We start from the raw sequence: 13,445 nt of genomic DNA on the forward strand, positions 1-13,445 counted from the left end.
GAATGCTACAGGAAGAGATCGTGGTGATACTATGCGAGCTTGAGATGTACTTCCCGCCCGCATTCTTCAATGTTATGGTGCATCTGCTGGTCCATATCGTGGAGGATATCATACAACTTGGGCCAATGTTCCTGCATAGCATGATGTCGTTCGAAAGGATGAATGGTGTCATCAAAGCATATGTTCGCAACAGGGCACGTCCATATGGAAGCATAGCCAAGGTCTTTCTGACCGAAGAGTGCATCTCCTTCTGCACGAATTATCTAGGCATCGAGAACCCCGTTGGTCTGCGCGACAACAGGCACCTTGACATGCTCGCTGGATGGGTCACCGCGAGGGACGCCGCAAAATGCATGTCGACTTCAAGGCTCGACTCGCCGACTTTGAAAGAGCAAACCTAGTCGCGCTACAACACATAGACGTGGTCGATCCTTGGGTGGTAGAGCACAAAACCTTTATTGAGAAGACGTACAATGACCGAGGCCAATAGAGGACGGACGGAGATATAATCAAAGAGCACAACTCATGTTTCACGCGTTGGTTCAAGGACAAGCTTCTGTCGTACCCTTTACATGAGGACTCTCCCACGGAAGAAAAACTCATATTCGCCTTGTCACAGGGCGTCGAGCACAACCTGATGACCTATGAGGCGTACGATATCAACGGCTACACATTCTACACCGAGGAAAAGGACATGAAGAGCGATTATCAGAACTCCGGGGTAACGACGGAATCCTACACCGGTAACAACAAGGAAAGATACTACGGAAGGATCGAGGAGATTTGGGAGCTAAGCTATGCTGGAGAGAAGGTCCCGATGTTCCGTGTCAGATGGGCCAAGAGCGTCCTAAAAGAATACCGGTATTTCACCACCATGGTTATACCCGAAGCCAAATCCAAGACTGCGGGTGCAAACGTCACCGCGAAAAATGAGCCATGGGTACTGGCTTCCCAAGTGGACAAATGCTTCTTCATTACCGACCCGTCAAAGCCCAGTCGTGTTATCGTGAGGAGAGGCAAAAGGAACATCATCGGAATGGATGGAGTCGCCAATGAGCAAGACTTTGACAAGTACGGCGACCCGAAGATGGAAGATGATGACGACAATGAAGTACCATACACCACAAGAAGAAGCAGGACCACCCTACCTAAAGGACGTCCGTTCAAGAGAAGAACTCCATTTGTGAAAAAGAAGGGAAAGAAGATTGTGAAAAGATAGCTAAGATCGAATCAGGACGTGTCGGCCGCATGTGTGTGTGTGTGTGTCAGTGGCAAGCTCAATTATTACATGCAACTAAATTGTAGTCTTCATTTCTCCATTGTATTTCGACATATGGAAATGGCATTTCTTCTGTTCTAGTCCTCTATCCAGTAACCTGTTTTGTTCAAAACAGTGGGGATTAATGTTGTCTGTACTTACCTTCCTTTTCTAACTTCTCCATCACCAAGTTGAAGTATCGACCACTTTCTTCTTGGATTTGGAATTTTTGTTCTTCTCCCTCTTGTTTTGTTGCAATCATCATTTACAGGCACCTTGGGCATCTTTGTGTTTTCTTTTGGTATTTTAATTGTATTTATTTATGTTTATTTTGGTAAAAAATAGTAATGGCGCACCAGGAGAAGGTGCGCCATTGCTATCACGGTGTTTATGGCGCACCCCTAGAAGGTGCGCCATTGATATACCAATTTTTATTTATGTTTATTCTGGTATTTTATTTTTCAGTGTTCCTTTTCCTTCTTAAATTTGCGAACATTTTTTGAAAATGCGAACATTTTTCTAACTCACAAAAAGTATTGAATTTGTTAATATTTTTTGAACTCATGAATATTTTTAAATTTCATGGGCATTTTTTGAATTCATGAACATTTTTTCTAATTTGATGATATTTTTTCATATTCATAAATGTTTTACCAATTCACAAATGTTTTGCAACGCAAGTATTTGAAAATTAGTAATAACTACTTATATCGTAACATTTTAAAATTTATGGTCATTTTCTAAAAAATTATTACATGCAACTAAAAATCCAAAAAAAAGTTAGTAATCACGCACCAGGAGAAGGTGCGCCATTGCTATCACGGTGTTTATGGTTCACCGCTAGAAGGTGCACCATTGGTATATGTATTTTTATGGCGCACCCCTAACAGGTGCGCCATTGCTAACCCTCCCCCCACTCCCACTTTGTCCCCTCTCCCTCTGCCCTCTCTCCCTACCTCGCTAGATCCACGCGCCCCACCTAACCCGACAACCCCCGCGGGAGCACGCCGTCGTCCACCCGCGCCCGCTCCACCGCCACCGTCCGCCCGCGCCCGCTACACCACCGCCGGAATTGTGAGGTGTGCGTGCCCCACCTAACCCGACGACCCCCGGGAAGCACACCGCCGTCCGCCCGCGCCCGCTCCACCGTCGCCGGCATTGCGAGGTGCGCGCGCGAGCCGATCGTCCTCCCCTCTTCTCCTCTCCCCGGCCGCGCTCTCCCTCCCTCTCGCCCGTTGTTCATGCTCCTCCCTCGTCCCTGCAGGAGCGCGAACCCGAGGAGCCGCACAGCACCAGATCCACCTCGTCTTATTCCTCGGGTCGCCGCCGTCTTCCTCAACTCCAGCCACCTCTGCTGCTACTAAGCTCTCGCAGGGCCTCCTTGCGCCTCCCCGGTGAGGTCCGCCTCCTCTCCCCTCTTCCTTCTTTTTTGTTTGATGATTTGGTCAGGAGGTTTGGTTTCCAGTTCAGGTTCTGGAATCACTCCCATCCTTGAACGTTTTCGTTCACAGGTGCATCTACATAGTGATCAGTGATCAGTGGATATTGTTTAGCTGTTTGGGCTATATTCTGTTGCATCTACACAGTGACTTCTACAACTTCATCAGTTTTTGATATCTGAAGTTGCATTCCCTCCCTAGCTAGCAAATATATATGCAGAAACTACGACTAGGATATGCCATGTGTTTGCTGGCTGAATTGATGAATTGTTGGCGAGAAAACTTCACTAGTGCCTTTTGTGCCGCGGTTATAATTTGCACGATCATTGTGCAAGATGCGGCTTTTTCTGAAGATGTTTTGCGCGATCGTTGTGCAAAGTGCAGTTTTTTCTGAAGATGTTTTGGGTTGCTGAACAGAGCAGATTGTGCTCAAATGACCCCTTTCTCCTGAAATGTTGATTAATTTCCGTTTCAGTTGAGAATGGGGCACTCCTAGTTCAAGAAAATTAGCAAAGGTCATGCCCAATTTTCTTGACCTAGAAGGTGCCCGATTCTCAACTGAAACAAAAATTAATCAGCATGATATCTAGATAGATATTTCTATAAAAAAGAACTAGAAATTCTCATGGTTTACTTCTGCACAAGAGTTCAAAATTTTGATCTTGTTCCATAGAAACAGATTTACAGGATGAATTTTATCTATGATGAATGATGAAGCAGAGCAGTGCGGGACTTGGAATTTTATTGTGGTCACCATGGGTGAGGCTTATGCACTAACTGGACACATCCCTCAAGAACTAGGTTACCTTGAGAACGTGGACTTGGACCTTAGCAACAACACACTAACAGGTTCCATCCCAAAACACCTAGGCAATATCACAAACATCTCTCAATTGTTCCTCGACAATAACCAACTTTTTGGCGACATTCCTCGAGAATTAGGTTATTTGGTCAACTTAGAGATCTTGTTCCTTGACAATAACCAACTTTTTGGCCACATTCCCCAAGAATTAGGTTATTTGGTCAACTTATTGTCCTTATCTTGTAGAAATAATTCACTGACAGGTCCCATCCCAAATAACCTTGGCAATCTGACACACCTTTATAAATTGGACTTTGGCCAGAACCAACTTTCTGGACAAATTTCATGAGAGTAGGTTAGTTGTTGAATTTAGAGTACTTACTCTCAGAGCTTAGCAACAACACAATAATAGATTTCATCACAAACAGTCTAGAGTATATTGTAGAATTATCTTTTTGGGAAAATTTCACAAGAAGTAGAAGGTGCACTAACCGGTTCCATCCCAAACAGCATAGGAAATTTGACCAAACTCACAATCTTGTATCTTGACATCAACCAACTTTCTAGACACATCCCTCGACAACTAGGTTATCTTGAGAACTTAGAGGAGTTGTGGCTTTGCTACAACACACTAACAGGTTCCATCCCAAACTGCCTAGGAAATTTGACCAAACTCACAACCTTGGATCTTGAGAGCAACCAACTTTCTGGACACATCCCTCGAGAACTAGTTGATGTCAAGATACAAGATTATGAGTTTGGTCAAATTTCCTATGTTGTTTGGGATGGAACCAGTTAGTTAATGTCATCTGCAACCTACTGTTGATGGCCTTGTGTTCCTGCTCCTTTTGTTGCTTTGTTAAGTCTATTCACCTTTTTTGAAGAATAGATACTACCCTGATCTCATCCAATAACTCTAGTAGCCTTTTTCCTATTTAGAGCGAACATGGCCGACAACGATGAGGCCGGCGGTTCGGGCAAGCAATTCTAGGAGCTGTCCTAGGAGATGGAGGAAGAACCTCACCGCTATGAGGACGCCGTGAAAGACACCGGTCCCGACTACACAACCCCTAGTGGCGTCGGGGATGACACCACTGATGGTGCCGCCGGGGATGCCACCACTGATGATGGCAGTAAATGCACAGATGGCAGCCAACCGAAGAGGCAGTGAAAGGACCGGCGCCCGAACGTGCTCGGCACCGTCAAGGAGGAATTTACTAAAGTGTCCTCCAGTGGGCAACCAACGGAGCCCAAAGAATTAGTCAGTGGGTACGCGGGACAACTCGGGTGCATTCTCCAGAGCACCGTCTCGATCAACACCGAGAACCTAAGGCATCATGACCGAGGGAATTTGCGCAACCTCCTCTTCACGAAGCTGCACGAACAATACAAGTTCCCCAGTGACTTCGCAAACACACACCTCTCAGGGAATAAAGTGAACAGTGCCGCCCTCACGAAGATGAGCACGGCCCTGGCTACTTGGAGAGCCGCGGTGAAGAGAAGGATTCTAAGTGGTGATAGTTATGAGAAGATCAAGGAGACATATCCTTCGATCAGCGAAGCTGACTACCTGGAGTTCAAGATCAAGTGCGAGAGCAACGCATCCGCGGAATCAAGTCGGTGGGGGAAAGATATGCGGGACTTGAACTTAGGGGTCCACAAACTTGGTCTCGGCGGTTACAGAGTGGCGGAACCTATATGGAACAAGGAGGACACGGAGCGTGCCGAGCAAGGCCTACCGCCCCTCTTCGATAAAACCGTGACAAGCAGACCAGGAACTAAGTCAGGGCCCTGTACAAGGTGAACCCGGTAACAAAGGAGCTTACCACGGATCCGAAGACCAAGGCGCTCAAGCTTGTTCTGGTAAGGAATACACCCCCGCGTAATTAGCTCCATATGGTTGCATTCTAATTAATGAAGTCAAATTTCTAAATGGTTCATGTTCCTTCCGTAGGAAACTGAAAGTAGTAGCGCGGGGTAGTCTCAGAGCTCCTCGTCTGGCCCTTGGGACACCACTTTAAATACGGTGTTGAACGTAATGAAACACAAGGATAAGCTCAGTAAGCCGTCGTTAGCTGGTCGTGTGGCCGGCAAAGGCTTGTCCACGAAATGGTCGGAATACTATACTGATGGGCGAAAGGAGTGAAATACCAACTCGGAAAGCCAGGAGCGCGAGGTTCAAGAACTCAAGGCACAAGTTGCGCGGATTCCTGAGATAGTCGAAGAGCAAGTGTGAGACCAAGTGGGAGCGACGATCACCGCCATTATCCCTACCTTGCTTGAGGGGCTGTGGGGGTGGATTGCGGGCGGCCAACAGGGGCCGCCCCCGATTCCCAGCTTCACGGGCAGCAACTCGCACAATGCGCCGGCGCCATTGGTGTCTCCGACGGAGGCGGCATTGGTGTCTCCGGTGGAGGCGGCATTGGTGTCTCCGGCGGTGGCACCGGCATTGGAGCTTAATGCACCCGGGTGTGGGGAGAATACGCCGGCCGGCACCTCGACAGCAAGCAGCCCCTCCGTCACTTGCACGCCTACCGTTGGTGGTGCCTCGACATTAGCCGAGCTCGACACCATCACGGTAACTAAGCCGCGGCCAATGAATTCATCTCCTTGCCTTTGACTGGGCATCCCTAACGCCCTACATGTTTTCACAGGGCGCCGCCAACGTTCCATGCACTCTCCTACACTTCGTGGACGGTGAATTGATCGATGTCGCCAAGGCCAGAATCGTTGAACCGGGCAACGCCGTGTTCCACGGTAATCCGATGCCACCCACCGTGTATAGGGTTCAACTGGTTCGGGTGCTGCGGGGCTGCGACGACTTGTTACCTTCGTATCGGCCCCCTCGGGCCAACGAAGATGATGTGATGACCCTCAGCGCCTTCTTAGGCTGGTCCATGCTTTGGCCAAAGAGCCAGATTCATTCGGGGGCGGGGGACACCACCCCACAGACAACACCGCCAATCGTGCCGGCGCCAAGCCATGGCAAGATGGCCGCAACGCTACCGCCATCAGCTGATTCAGACATGCATATGGCACATGATCCGGATGATGACGATGGTACATTTACCAACGTCGATAAGTACTTCAACGAACATGGGTACGATGACGAATTCTTGGGGCCTCCTTCTCAAGAACCCAACCTTGCAAAAGACGATCGTGATCTAGCTGGTACCGCAGAGAAACCCAATTGCAACAGGCGTCATCTGGCATTCAGTTCTCAGGAGACGCCTCCAGCTGCCGCCTTCACCAAGACTCAAATAGCCGAGGTGCAGAATATTATCAGCCCCAACACACTCAAGAATGTGGTCTCTGAGCAGAACTCGATCCCATTACAGCAAAAGAAGCAGAAGGGACGGAAAAGAAAAAATAACAAGGGTGCGAGCTAGCCGGCACCGAGTACGATCCATGCTCAGGATGGGCCACCAGTATCTAAGGATATCTCAAGGAGGGTGCATGTGGCGGGTAGGCCAATGCTACCGACTAATCTGCTCAATGCTGCAACCGGTGCTATGCGGAGTCTGCAGGACAGTGTTCTTTCTATGGAGAAGCGGCGTCTCTCCGAGAATGATGTGGCATACCCCGTTTTCGTGGCCAAGGTGCCAGAGGGCAAGGGCTTTGTCGATAGCACCATTGGGCGTATGATCGTCCTGCGGTTTGATGACATCTTTGCTATGTTTAACCTTCATCCGCTGCACTACACCTTCATTCGGCTATTTTCGCTCAGTATGGAGATGAGGATCATTAGAGACAAGACCCCGGACATCGTGATAGTCGACCCCTTCTACATGTGTGCCAAGATCTTGGGCAGCGCTGGGGACCGACAAGTCGCGAGTTCATACCTCGAAGGCGTCATTCTGACGAACCCAGATAAGGATAACTTCCTCGTGCCTTACTTTTCCGAGTAAGTCATCCCCTCACCGCCCCGTAACATATGATTTCTTAGATTTCGATTGTTCTTTTTTTCTAACATTCCGTGTTTTGTGTAGTGACACACATTGCACACTCATCCTCTTAAGCCCGAAATATTCCATGGCCACGTATTTTGACTCGGACCGCCAGTCGAAGAAAGACTACACAAATATGAAGAAAGTTCTTGATGATGCTCTCCCCGGCTACGCCAAATCTGGAGGCACCTTCAGGAGGCCAATTTGTAGGTACGGCAAGCACGTGTTCACCCATGTAACGACGTTCCCCTGCATCAAGCAGCCGCCTGGCAGTCAGAAGGATGCCTACTACGCCCTCCATCACATGCGGGCGATCGTACGGGGCCATAATCACCTTTTGGTACCAAATAATCTCAAAGATTGGGCCGCACGCTTGTCAACAATCCAGGACGAGGACATCAGACAAGAATTCTTTCGCATCCAGTTGGAGTTTGCGGAAATCATCTATCAAGATGTCCTTCGTACCTCGGGGCAGTTCTACCTCAAATATCAACCGTCCAACAGTGAAATAGAAACAGCGCTACAAATGCAGGCTGACAACGATCACGATTTCATGACCATCACGAAAGATGGCGGCTTCATCCACGCTCCGGTCCGTGAGTCAAGTTGAAAGTATTGATGCTATGTAGTTCTGAAATATCGATTAGCTCATGTTGTAACTAAACTTTAATAAACTTGTATGTCTCTTTAGTTCGGACAGTCGTTCAACTTATATGTAATCGATGCTATTTATTAGTAGGACCATGAATCGTGCTATTAATGTGTTGCTTTTCTCTTCCGATCCTTTTGTTGCATAATTATATATTGCTTAAATATTATCTATGAATTTCTACTAACTTTTTGTTTGTCTAGTGCATAGAGATGTCGTCGTATGTCATGTACAAGGGTAAGGTTACCGGAGTCTACGACGACTGGGAGGAGTGTCAGAGACCGGTTCACCGTTTCAGCAGTAACAGTTACAAAGGGTACACCACTAGGGCGGAGGCGGAAGCTAGATACGCGCGCTATCTAGCGGGAGTGAGGAGGGAGCGGAGGAGGAACCGGATGAAGATCAGTTTCATCGCGATGATGCTGATCGTGACCGCAACCCTCTTCTATGTGATGGTATTTTAGATATCGACTTGTAATGTGAAGACAAACTCGCAACTCGCGGTATCAAGACTTGTAATGTTCTAACTTTGTTCGGTATTTTGAATTCGGAGACTAATATGATGAATTGTATTCGGAGACTAATCTTCTATTGTATTCGATAAATGTGTTGTTTATATGTTGTGTTGTTTATATTCTGTGTTGTAATGTATTTTGTAACCTGTGCAAATATCAGAAAAGCAAAATAAAATTCCTAATATTCATAGTAGTGGCGCACCATATTGCACTTTAGTGGTGCACAGAAATAAACACACCAGTGGCGCATTATCTAAAAGTGCGCCATTAGTTACCCAGAGCACAAGGTACACATGGCCCCTTGGAGTAACAGCAGTGGCGCACTTCTGGGCCTACTAATGGCGCACTTTAGCTGCGCCATTAGTGTCTGGGATAGTAATGGCGCACCGGGTGGTGCGCCACTGTTATGTAGATTAACAGTGGCACACCAGGCGTGCGTCATTACTATTTATTAGTAGTGGCGTGATAATAGTGGCGCACCTATAGTGCACCATTAATAGCCAAAATAGGTGCGCACTAACAGCCTTTTTTCTAGTAGTGATTTCTATATATCAAATTTCATTTGGTATCAAATTCATGATTGTTAATTTGGATACACAAGTGCTCTTCCTTGCAAGACTAACCCATCTAGGTAGATGAACTCATACTACAAGTGGTGCTCCCAATCCTTGATGAGCTACATCAACCTTGAGCATCCCACACAAGTTCAACTACATGATCAAGTTCAACACCACCACCCAAAGTATATTATTCCATCTGAGAGAAGTTTTACCCCAAGTAATGGGTCAAAGAAACTCAACAAGATGCGAATACATCAAATGCTTAAAAGAAAAATGGTAACCCCATTTTGAGCTTAAACGATGAGTATGACCTACGATCAAGTGTTCTCACTTGACTCCTCAGTCAATATACTCTAACATAGGTGACTTTGTCGCCGATCAATTATAGATGAAGTTCTCTAGTGTTTCTCTGTATTCTTGCATTTATCTCTTGCATATTTGTTTCCCTTCATCTAGATTTCTTTTCTTTTTTTCTTTGTTTTGTTCTGCATTCCCTACATCCAATTCATTGCAAATCATTTAGCTAATTCCTTGCAAATCCTTGTGAGATCTTATTTGCCTACTGAGCTGAGATGACAATTGTTTTCTCTATGTTGAACTCGGACACACTGATTTGTCTCTTTCAGTCTAACCAAACCATTTCGGTGCCGCTGAAGTAAACTACTCGGTGTTATCGATTTCAATGCTGAGAAGACACTTTGTCATTTGCATCCTGCATAATTGATCCAGCTCCACTCGATGATTCTTGTCCTCTACCAGCATCACACTCTATATGCTGCTTTGCTCTGTGTCTCAACGACCAAACCTATTTTGACTCACAATCCAGAGGATCCCTTCTTGGAAATTGATGTCAAAGGGGGAGAGAGAGATCACATCAAAGCTTATTCCCTTCAAAAGGGGGAGAGTACTTTAAAGGGGGAGAATGCTTAATCATATCAAACGGAGAGAGACCCCGGATGCTTGGTGTTCAAGAGGAGAGAAGTCACATGTCTTTAAAGGGGAAAGACATGTTAGTTTATTATGTGTTTGTGCTCTGATTTTCTTGTCCCTATTTTCTCCCATTATGCAATATAAGATTCAGGGGGAGAAAGACATCAAAGGGAAGGAAATCTTGAATTCATTGCATATCTTTATCCTTGGCGACATGTCTATATCCAATGGGATTACCTAGTGCTCATTCTCTACATGTCACACCAGTCTTGGTACTCTTGTGGTTTGACGTTTGCTATGTTTAGTAGATGTATCTGCATTATCTAACCCTGTTTACTCAGGTTCATCTCTTCCTAAGCCATCTCAAGACCACAAGGTAAGTATACGCATCGCATTCATGTGCATGATGATCTCTTGCTGATGTACATATTGTTTACAAGAAGGAATATGAACATGAAGCTACAATTCCTATATCCACATCATTTTCTCTGATGCATATAGCCAAGATACATGTAACTCATTGTTTGCTCTGTCATATCTATGCATTCACATGCTCTCATATTCCATACTTACATGGATGCATACATATAGGGGGAGCCTATGCATGTTACATGTCCTTCCAAAGCTTTACTTGCTATTCCCTATATCTTTATCTAAATCTTTGATGTATGTTGTCATCAATTACCAAAAAGGGGGAGATTGAAAGCACAAGTGCTCCCTGGGTGGTTTTGGTAATTAATGTCAACATATTTCCTGTTGGGCTAATGTCTTTATTTAGTATATTTCAGATAAGTTCCAAAATGGAGTGGAGTGGACAAGAGGATGTGGAACCCCTCCAAGGTGCTAAGAACAAAGGATTGGCTCAAGCTCAAAAGCTCAAGACTCTACATTTTCATTTTAGTGATCTAAGATCACATTGAGTCCATAGGAAAGCTGATACTATTAAAAGGGGATGAGGTGTTGCTTAATGGCTTGCTTGCTCAAAGTGTTTAGTGATATGCTACAAAGCCCTAAACCACTTTCTCATATCCACATATGTCCCAAATCAAAACTCAAACTCGGCCCCACTGAATTGATCTATCCGATGCCACCGAGTTCACCTGTCATAGCCACTGCCAGAAACCCTAAAAAGTTCGGTCTCACCAATGGGATCTCAGTCTCACCGAGATGGGCTTGCAAACTCTCTGTTGCCCGTTGCAATTATTTCGGTCTCACTAAGATACGCAATCGCTCCCACCGAGTTTGCTTGACCAACTCTCTGTTTTGCTTATTACCAAAATTGGTCCCACCGAGTTTGTGTAATCGGTCAAACCGAGTTGAGGTTTTACCCTAACCCTAGCACATCAGTCCCACCGAGTTGATCATATCGGTCCCACCGAAATGCCTAACGGTCACATTTTGAACTGAATCGGTCCGACCGAGTTTTCTGATTCGGTCCCACCGAATTTGGTAAATTGTGTGTAACTATTAGATTTTGTGTGGAGGCTATATATACCCCTCCACCCTTCCTTCATTAGTAAGGAGAGCCATCAGAACGTGCCTACACTTCAACATTCATTTTCTGAGAGAGAACCACCTACTCATGTGTTGAGACCAAGATATTCCATTCCAACCATTTGAATCTTGATCTCTAGCCTTCCCCAAGTTGCTTTCCACTCAAATCATGTTTCCACAAAATCCAAATCTGAGAGAGAGAGTTGAGTGTTGGGGAGAATATCATTTGAAGCACAAGAGCAAGGAGATCATCATCAACACACCATCTATTACCTTTTGGAGAGTGGTGTCTCCTAGATTGGTTAGGTGTCACTTGGGAGCCTCCGTCAAGATTGTGGAGTTGAACCAAGGAGTTTGTACGGGCAAGGAGATCACCTACTTCGTGAAGATCTACCCTAGTGAGGCAAGTCCTTCGTGGGCGATGGCCATGGTGGGATAGACAAGGTTGCTTCTTCGTGGACCCTTCGTGGGTGGAGCCCTCCGTGGACTCGCGCAACCGTTACCCTTCGTGGGTTGAAGTCTCCATCAACGTGGATGTACGATAGCACCACCTATCAGAACCACGCCAAAAATCTCCGAGTCTCCAATTGTGTTTGCACACTCCAATCTCGTCCCTTTACTTTCTTGCAAATTGCATGCTTTACTTTCCGCTGCTCATATACTCTTGCCATGCTCGCTTGAATGTATTGTGAATGGTTAAACTTGTGCTAAAACTCCACCTTAACTTAAAGAAATTAAAAACTGCTACTTTTCTTTACTAAGAGTCTACCCCCCCTCTCTAGACACCTCTTCTCGATCATTTCATGATGCTAGATTAAGTTTTGGGGTGTGTGAAAGAGAGACTTAAATAAAGTCTCATCCCCTACACTAAACTTCGTAAATACGCATGACCCCCTAGAAGATCATCAATCTTCAGCAACCTCTTGTGTACGCGATGGTTCACTGTTCCCGACTATGATGTAGCCCAAGGAACTATTAGCAGATCGTCGACAGCCAGAGCCGATCAATTGTCAGAACCTTGTAGCAAAACTACATCATTCTGTCGATGAACTGAATCAAAGCAACACTCGTGCAAAGCATAGGAAGAACATCAACCCTCACATATCAGATGTGATCTAGATCGCAACCTACATCTACTCATAAACCTTCTCATGATGCCACTGTTGGGAAACGTAGTAGAAAACAAAAAAATTGCCCTACAATCACCCAGGAACAATATGTAGATGCATAACGGGTTGTGAGCAATGATCGTTACCGACTCCGGGATTGTAGTGGAAGGAGACGAGTCGATGTAGATCTTACTTGAAGTCCCTCGAACGTTCATGACGATCCCACGAACCACCCACAAATGATCCCTCGAACGGAAGACCAAAAGCACGGCCTCTCTACTTGGTTGCAAGCATACGGTCTTCACGATCCGGCAGCGCTTCTCCATCCAGAGCTAATCATCATCGGAGAATTAGGAGGAGATTAGAACCACATGAGGCTTCTAATTATGAGGATTCGAGGTGGCGAGGGCTAGCTCTAATTAGTTAACTAGGACCAACAAGAACTAGAACTAGATCAACTACAGGAGGCTCCAAAACTTGTCATCCAATAGGGAGAGATCCTCTAGTATATATAGGTTAGGAGGGGAGGAGAGGGCAGCCACCAAGGGAGGAAAGGCTCCCTTGGTGTGCCAACCATGGGGGGGGGGGGGGTCCAACTCCCGCCCAAAGTAGGATTCGGACCCCCCAATAGGAAAGGGGGCGCTGATACGTCTCCGTCGTATCTATAATTTTTGATTGTTCCATGCCAATATTATTCAACTTTCATATACTTTTGGCAACTTTATATACTATTTTTGGGACT

The 13,445-nt window shown here is 46.0% G+C and overlaps 1 pseudogene; it reads left to right on the plus strand.

Moving 5' to 3' along the window:
* Positions 1-5,537: 5,537 nt before the first annotated feature.
* LOC147974923 (uncharacterized) lies at positions 5,538-9,829 on the plus strand (annotated as a pseudogene).
* The last annotated feature ends 3,616 nt before the right edge of the window (positions 9,830-13,445 follow it).

This window comes from Triticum urartu, chromosome 4A (assembly GCF_056163025.1).
Source record: "Triticum urartu cultivar PI428250 chromosome 4A, HENAU_Tu73, whole genome shotgun sequence".
Classification (NCBI taxonomy): domain Eukaryota; kingdom Viridiplantae; phylum Streptophyta; class Magnoliopsida; order Poales; family Poaceae; genus Triticum; species Triticum urartu.